This window comes from Mytilus galloprovincialis, chromosome 3, assembly GCF_965363235.1.
Source record: "Mytilus galloprovincialis chromosome 3, xbMytGall1.hap1.1, whole genome shotgun sequence".
Lineage (NCBI taxonomy): Eukaryota > Metazoa > Mollusca > Bivalvia > Mytilida > Mytilidae > Mytilus > Mytilus galloprovincialis.
Genome location: NC_134840.1, coordinates 86,611,352 through 86,618,689, shown reverse-complemented (window position 1 = coordinate 86,618,689; position 7,338 = coordinate 86,611,352).

The window sequence follows — 7,338 nt, the reverse complement described above, 5'->3', positions numbered from 1 at the left end:
ATGTATGTTTGATGAAGACAGTTATTCCAATGCGTCAACTATATGTTACCAAATAAATGTCGACCTTTCGCCATTCGATGATGGTTTGACATTCCCTTGCCAGGAATCAAACTCATGATACTGATATATCGTGGTACCAAATCGCCTTGCTCTCCGACGCGTTAGCCCTCTCGACCACTTAGGCTCTATATATATTCCATCTTAATGGCTTATAAATCATGTACTGTGTTACAACTCAAGATTTTACTGACGAGAAAAGGTAACACTGGGCCACCGAAAGCTGTCTTTGGTTCAGTTAGATGGCCGGGTGGTCTAGAGCGCTGGACACAATGAAGATGGTGTTGTCTCGATATTTTCTCTGAGTAAAACTTATTGTCAACGAAGGAGGCATGTCTTGTTTTGGACTGTAATCATGTTATTTATTGTCCTAATGTGTATCTGGTGCAGAAAAAAAAATTGTGCCGTTAATGTTTCTTTTAAGCTTAGGTTTGTTTTCGTAAATCTTGACCGCTTAAGCATTTTGACTGATCATTCGAATTTTTGTTTGACACCAGATCATAATTGCACCGTGTTAAATTTGATTACTAGTTTTTGTGATGCTTTTTCTGGTTAACTTCTGTGATCTAAATATACTTTTTTTAAGTGTTCTTTTCATAGAAATAAGTTAATTTAAAGGTTGTACTTGGGTGAAATTTAAAAAAATCAAGAAATTAAAGTTGATATTAAAAGTCAAAAGATTATTCGTTAAGGAACAAAACAAGCTTAAAAGATAATGAAAGGTTGCGGAGCTCCTTTTAGAGATATTTCAGTTTGAAAAAATGGCGGTAAAAGGCTGACTTTTCCCTTGTATTTTCATTGTTATTATTTTTGTTTCAAATCGAAAGAATAGACATCTAGAATTTGCAAAAATTTTGGTAAATAACCTTTTATGAGCTATTGAAGAATTATATATAGTAAAATGGGTGAAATGGGGCAAAATATTTTATCCTGCTGCGTAGGAAAAAAAAACAAGGACTCCGAACATCTGACACAAATTTCAAAACCTCAGTACATCATTATTTTTTTTAAAACCACTTATAAATGACAAGGATGTTAGCTGTGTGGAAATATCAATGAAACGGGAATACCGATTAAAACAATTGCACCAAATTGACCATTGAGAGCCAGTTCAATAGAATCTATTAAATTTTTAGTACTATATTAAATGGTTAAATTCAAAAGCCCCGGAAGGTCGTATCTATATAAGTAATTATTGTTCATGTTTTGTCTAATACTTTGTAAATACAGTCTTATGTTAAATTTGGTTCACCTAATGGAAATAAACTCATCATAGATACCAGGACCAAATTCTGTATATACGCCAGACGCGCGTTTCGTCTACAAAAGACTCATCAGTGACGCTCGAATCCAAAAAAGTTAAGAAGGCCAAATAAAGTACGAAGTTGAAGAGCATTGAGGATCAAAATTCACAAAAGTTTTGCCAAATTCAGCTAAGATAATCTATGCCTGAGGTAGAAAAGCCTTAGTATTTCAATGTGTTTTTTTTTTTATTATTATTTTTTTATTATAAATATTCGCCTCGAGCAATAGTTGGTATCTCAGGGATAACAAACTTGCTATTACCCTCACACCCAGTCAATAGGTGTATAATATTTAATTGTAGCTTATTCAAAGTTAAAACAATTTTCCACTATAAACGAATGTTACTTTATACAAATATAAGGACTTTGTTAGCTAAATCTACCAATTTTATTAGATAGTATGATTTTTTATTGCAATAGATTAATATGCTAAATATGGATATACAATGTATGTAAAATCGATTTTGGGTAAACAAAACTTGCAGCAATGTTTACCCCCAAACTATTTGAATTAAGTTTGTTATCACTTCATTGATTTTTCGATGACGTCTCTTAGTTTTTTTTCTTTATATGAAATTCATATTTTGTCATCTGAATTACTAAACATAAATCATAAATAAATTTCAGAATTATTTTAAGAAACTGTATTGTATTCAATGAAGAATAGAAAACTATAGATTGTTTTACCAAATATGTGTTTCAACATGAATTAAAAGGGAAATTACTGATTGGTGAAAAACTTTTGACCTAAGACTGAAGATTAAGACGGGTGTCACATGTGCAGCAAGATCTGCTTACCCTTCCGGAGCACCTGAGATCACCCCTAGTTTTTGGTGGGGTTCATTTTGCTTATTATTTAGTTTTTATGTTGTGTCATGTGTAGTATTGTTTGTCTGTTTGTCTTTTTCATTTTTAGCCATGGCGTTGTCAGTTTATTTTCGTTTATGAATTTGACTGTCCCTCTGGTATCTTTCGTCCCTCTTTTTTAATATGCATTGAATAATGTCATTCAAGTGGCATATGTGTTATAGTAAAACCAGTTTTGAAAAAATAGTCTTATTTATTTTTGAATTCAGATTAGTGTATAAGAAAGTAATCGAATATGTGAATAATCTAACTAAACCTTTTGGTATATAATAGATAGCCGTCTCATTGGCATGTATACTATATAAGATATATCCATATCTTTTAATGATTTAACGCAAATTGTTAATGCTTAAACATGTCTTCCCTGCTACTTTTTGTTGTCAACGTAAATGTTTACTTCTAAAAGCCCCCAAAAATAAGTCCAATTATCAAAAAGAAAATAAAAAAAATATTGATGAGACTGTTATTGATCTTTTGAGTACAAAAGAGCTTCTTTCTAATAATAATAATAAAAAAAAACACATTTAAATTAAGTTATATTTGATTGATTGTTGGTTGCTTAGTGTCCAGTGGCAAATAAAGGCAACAGTAGTATACCGCTGTTCGAAACTCGTAAATCGATAGAAAAAAACAAATCCGGGTTACAAACTAAAACTGAGGGAAACGCATTAAATATAAGAGGAGAACAACGACACAACAGAAACACAACATTAAAATGTAACACACACAGAAACGAACTAAGCATTAGACAAACTCCGATGAGAATAACAAATATAACATCAAAACTAAATACATGAATTTGGGATAGAAAAGTACCGTGACACGTCTTAAAGCAATGCGAATTCACACTCAAATATAAGAGGAAACAAACGACACAACAGAAATAACGTTAAAATGTAACTATAATATAACAATGGCCATTTTTTCTGACTTGGTACAGGCAGGAACATATATATTAACTGATATAGATATACTGTTCCCAGGTACAGGATATCCTTTAAAGAAAAAAATGATGGGTTGAACCTGGTTTTGTGGCATGCCAAACCTCCCGCTTTAATGACAATGTTAAATATAACATTAAAATGACAATATTTCATGCATGTTCAGGACGGTATTAAGTTTTGAAATTCTAAACCACAGACTGTATCTTAAGATTGGCTGCAAAAAAACGAGATCAATTTGTTTGACCCTTGTGAGATTGGACATTTTGTTGTTTTTGTTTACTACAGATGCTATCTTTTAAGTTATTTCGCATGTTTTTTTAGCTTGCAGAAATTAAACGGGTATATACGCATGTTTTTTTTAGCTTGCAGAAATTAAACGGGTATACCGACACATCGTATTAGTTAAAATATTCGTAAAAAAACAGAAAACGTAGGTTAGCTTTAAAGCTCATTGATACAAGGAACATAAACGTTAAAAACCCACTCTTCAAATGTTCATTTAACATTAGTGAACTTACGAGAAATGCTAGTATTAGTAAATAACTGTTCGCAACTAATTTCCGTCCCGTGGCATAATTTTATATTTTGGAGGAAAAACAATATATTTTTAAGTTTGTACGACTGGACGAAGGAAGAACAATTATAAATGGATAGATGATTTTCATACATTAATATAATGAAATGTATTATCTTGAAATCTACTCTTTTTTTTCATTCTGAATTCATGCTATTAAACTGACAACAGTCCACAGGTAGACATACTACCCTACATGGACGCATTATTTCGAAAACTATTTTTACTCTTATAGTTGATGTGTTTCCCTTGGTTTAAGTTTGTCACCCGGATTTTTTATATCAATCGATTTATGACTTGTAAACAGCGGTATATACTTATCAAAGGTACCAGGGTTATAATTTATTACGCCAGACGCGCGTTTCGTCTACATAAGACTCATCAGCGACGCTCATATCAAAATATTTATAAAGCCAAACAAATACAAAGTTGAAGAGCATTGAGGATCCCAAAATTCCAAAAAATGTGCCAAATACGGCTAAGGTTATCTATGCCTGGGATAAGAAAATCCTTAATTTTTTGATAAATTTAAAGTTTTGTAAACAGAAAATTTATAGAAATGACCACATAATTGTTATTCATGTCAAAACCGAAGTATTGACTACTGGGCTGGATTACCCTCGGGACGAAACGTTCACCAGCAGTGGCATCGACCAAGTGGTGTAAATAGTTATCAAAGGTACCAGGATTATAATTTATTACCATTTTTACCATTGTTGCCTTTACTTAGACTGCCTTAATTATAAAATGGGGAATGCTTGAATGGAAAACGCTGAAACCAATTGAAATTTTACATATGCGAAGAATAACATACGAGTGGTAGGTGACATTTGAAGAGTGGGTTTTTTACGTTTGTGTTCCTTGTCAATGAGCTTTAAAGTTAACCTACGTTTTGTGTTATTACGAATAGTTTAACCAATAAGATGTGTCGGTATCTTAACTCAGTAGTGACAAGATTTTGCGGTCTTCGATCTTAGTGTACCAGTTTAAACTCATCACAAATATGAGGCTGATAATCTGGTAAAACAAATTGGAAGCTAAAACTCTCCGAATACTACCCCAAAGTATGGGTCATCATGCGCACACAGTGTCAAATTTGTTATTCAATTGCTGTCCTTTTATTTGAACTTTTAGGCCCATTGATAATAATGATAGGTGTTCTTGGCTGTATCTTACAAAGACAAATGGCGTCGATCAATATATTTACAACAGTGCTTAGCTCTAAATGATTGTTCTGGGAAAACCAGTCTACAGAAGGTTATTTCAACCAACATCTTCCTATTTTTTGCTTTCCTAAAACTAGATTGTATATAAAGGCTTTATATATTATTAGAAAAGCGTAAAGCAGCTATGTTACCACGAATTTATGTCGTTTTTTTAATCTTCATTACCTCTGTACTGCATGGATAGACAAAAACGGGAAGCACATCTCTCCAAAATTGCCATGTTTCTGCTATCTCATTTCTTATAAGGTTTCAACTGCACAATACATCTGGTGGTTCACAAAACATCCCAAATTTTGTAATCAGTATTAAACCGTTAGCACAATTAATAAAAACCAATTGCTTTATGAAAGTATAAAAAAGATGACGTGGTATGATTGCCAATGACCAACTGTCCACAAGAGACCAAAATGACACAGACATTAACAACTATAGGTCACCTTACAGTCTTCAACATGAGCAAAACCCATACCACATAGTTAGCTATAAAAGGCCCCGATATGACAATGTAAAACAATTCAAACGAGACACTAACACTTCTTTACTCTCACTTGTTGATTTTTCACTTAAAAACAAGGAAAACGTGTGGTTCAATACCTATCAATTTTATCATGTACTAGTGTTTTCCATTACTAGTATTTGATATCAGTTACAATCGATTTGCTGCGACTGTCATACAAGTGAGGGGGTTAGCTAGCTATAAAACCAGTTCCAATCCACTATTTTCTACGTAATAAAATGCCTTTACCAAATCAGAAATATGACAGTTGTCATCCATTCATTTGATGTGTTTTATCATTTGATTTTGCCATTTGATTATGGACTCTCCGGTTTGAATTATTCTCAGAGTTCAGTATTTTTGTGATTTTACTTTTTTCATTCCTCAAGAAATATAAAATTTCAGTAAAACGTTAAAGTAATAAACTCATGATAGATACCAAAATTTAAATTGTATACGCAAGACTCACATTTTGTCTAAAACAAAGACTCATCACTGAAGCTCCAAACAAAAAAGAAAAAGACCATCCAAAAAGAGCCAAAAGTTGAAAAGCATTAACAACCAAAACTTCCGAAAGGTTTTGTTTACAAAGAATTTTCATCGGGGTTCAGTATTTTTGTGATCACCTCTTTGTTAATAAATAAATATATGGAATTTTATGAGAATGTAATAAAAAAGGGACAAAAGATACCAAAGGGAGTGTAATAAAAGTAAAAGGTTTAGCTAGCTAGAAAAACCAGGTTCAAATCCACCATTTTCTACATAAGGAAATGTCTGTACCAAGTCAGGAATATGAGTTGTTTTCCATCGTTTAATGTGGTTGAGTTTTTGATTTGATATGGGCTTTTCCTTTTTGAATTTTCCCTGGAGTTGTGCATTTTTGTTATTTTACTTTTCCTTAATGGAGCGTTTAAAATACTTAGTTAATATTGTCCAATAATAAATAAAAGAAACTCAATTGTTTGTCTTTTTGAATATGCTGAATTTAACCTTGTATTTACATTTTATATGTTGGACAATAATGGGTAAAAGTTTAATTTTAAATTTTTCAATTCAATTCAATTCAACACATTAATTCTGTGTAAGAAACCTATATGCTGTGTTTAATGAAAATCCAAAATTAGGGCTGTATCAAACTTGAATGTATTACAAATACTTTTCCAAACAGTAAAGGGTTCAACCTCTGCAGACATATCAGAGCATTTTATTCACAACTCTTGTTCTGGAATGGATCAGAAAGAGTTAAGTCTGCAGGAAAACTATTCTAGGCTATAGAACTGTTCATATCGACTAATATGGCTACTTTTGCAGTATGCTTTTTAATTTTTCATTTGTACTATAATCTTATGTTGTGCTTTAAATTATAGTTCTGCTTCTTTCTTTAACTGTGCTCCAGCTTAAGTTCACCTTAAACTTTAAGTATAAGTGATTTGCTTGACATTACCATATGGCTGAACCTATGCATTTTGATATATGCTGCTTTTATATTTTATCTGTATGCTGTCTGTTTTTTTATTATCTATATTTGATAAAAAGCTCTGAAGAGGTTATGTTTGTATTGTTATATGTAAACAAAATAAAAATATTTTCTATGTTCAGTGGACCGTGAAAATGGGGTAAAATCTCTAATTTGGCATTAAAATAAGAAAGATCATGTCATAGGGAACATGTGTACTAAGTTTCAAGTTGATTGGACTCAACTTCATCAAAACTACCTCGACCAAAAACTTGAAGCAAAAGACTGGATGGACGGACGGACAAAGGGACAGGCGCACAGACAAGAAAACATAATGCCCATAAATTTGGCATAAAAAACTTTCTTATTAAAACAATTTGGGGTACAGGATGTTATATTACCATGGGTAATAAC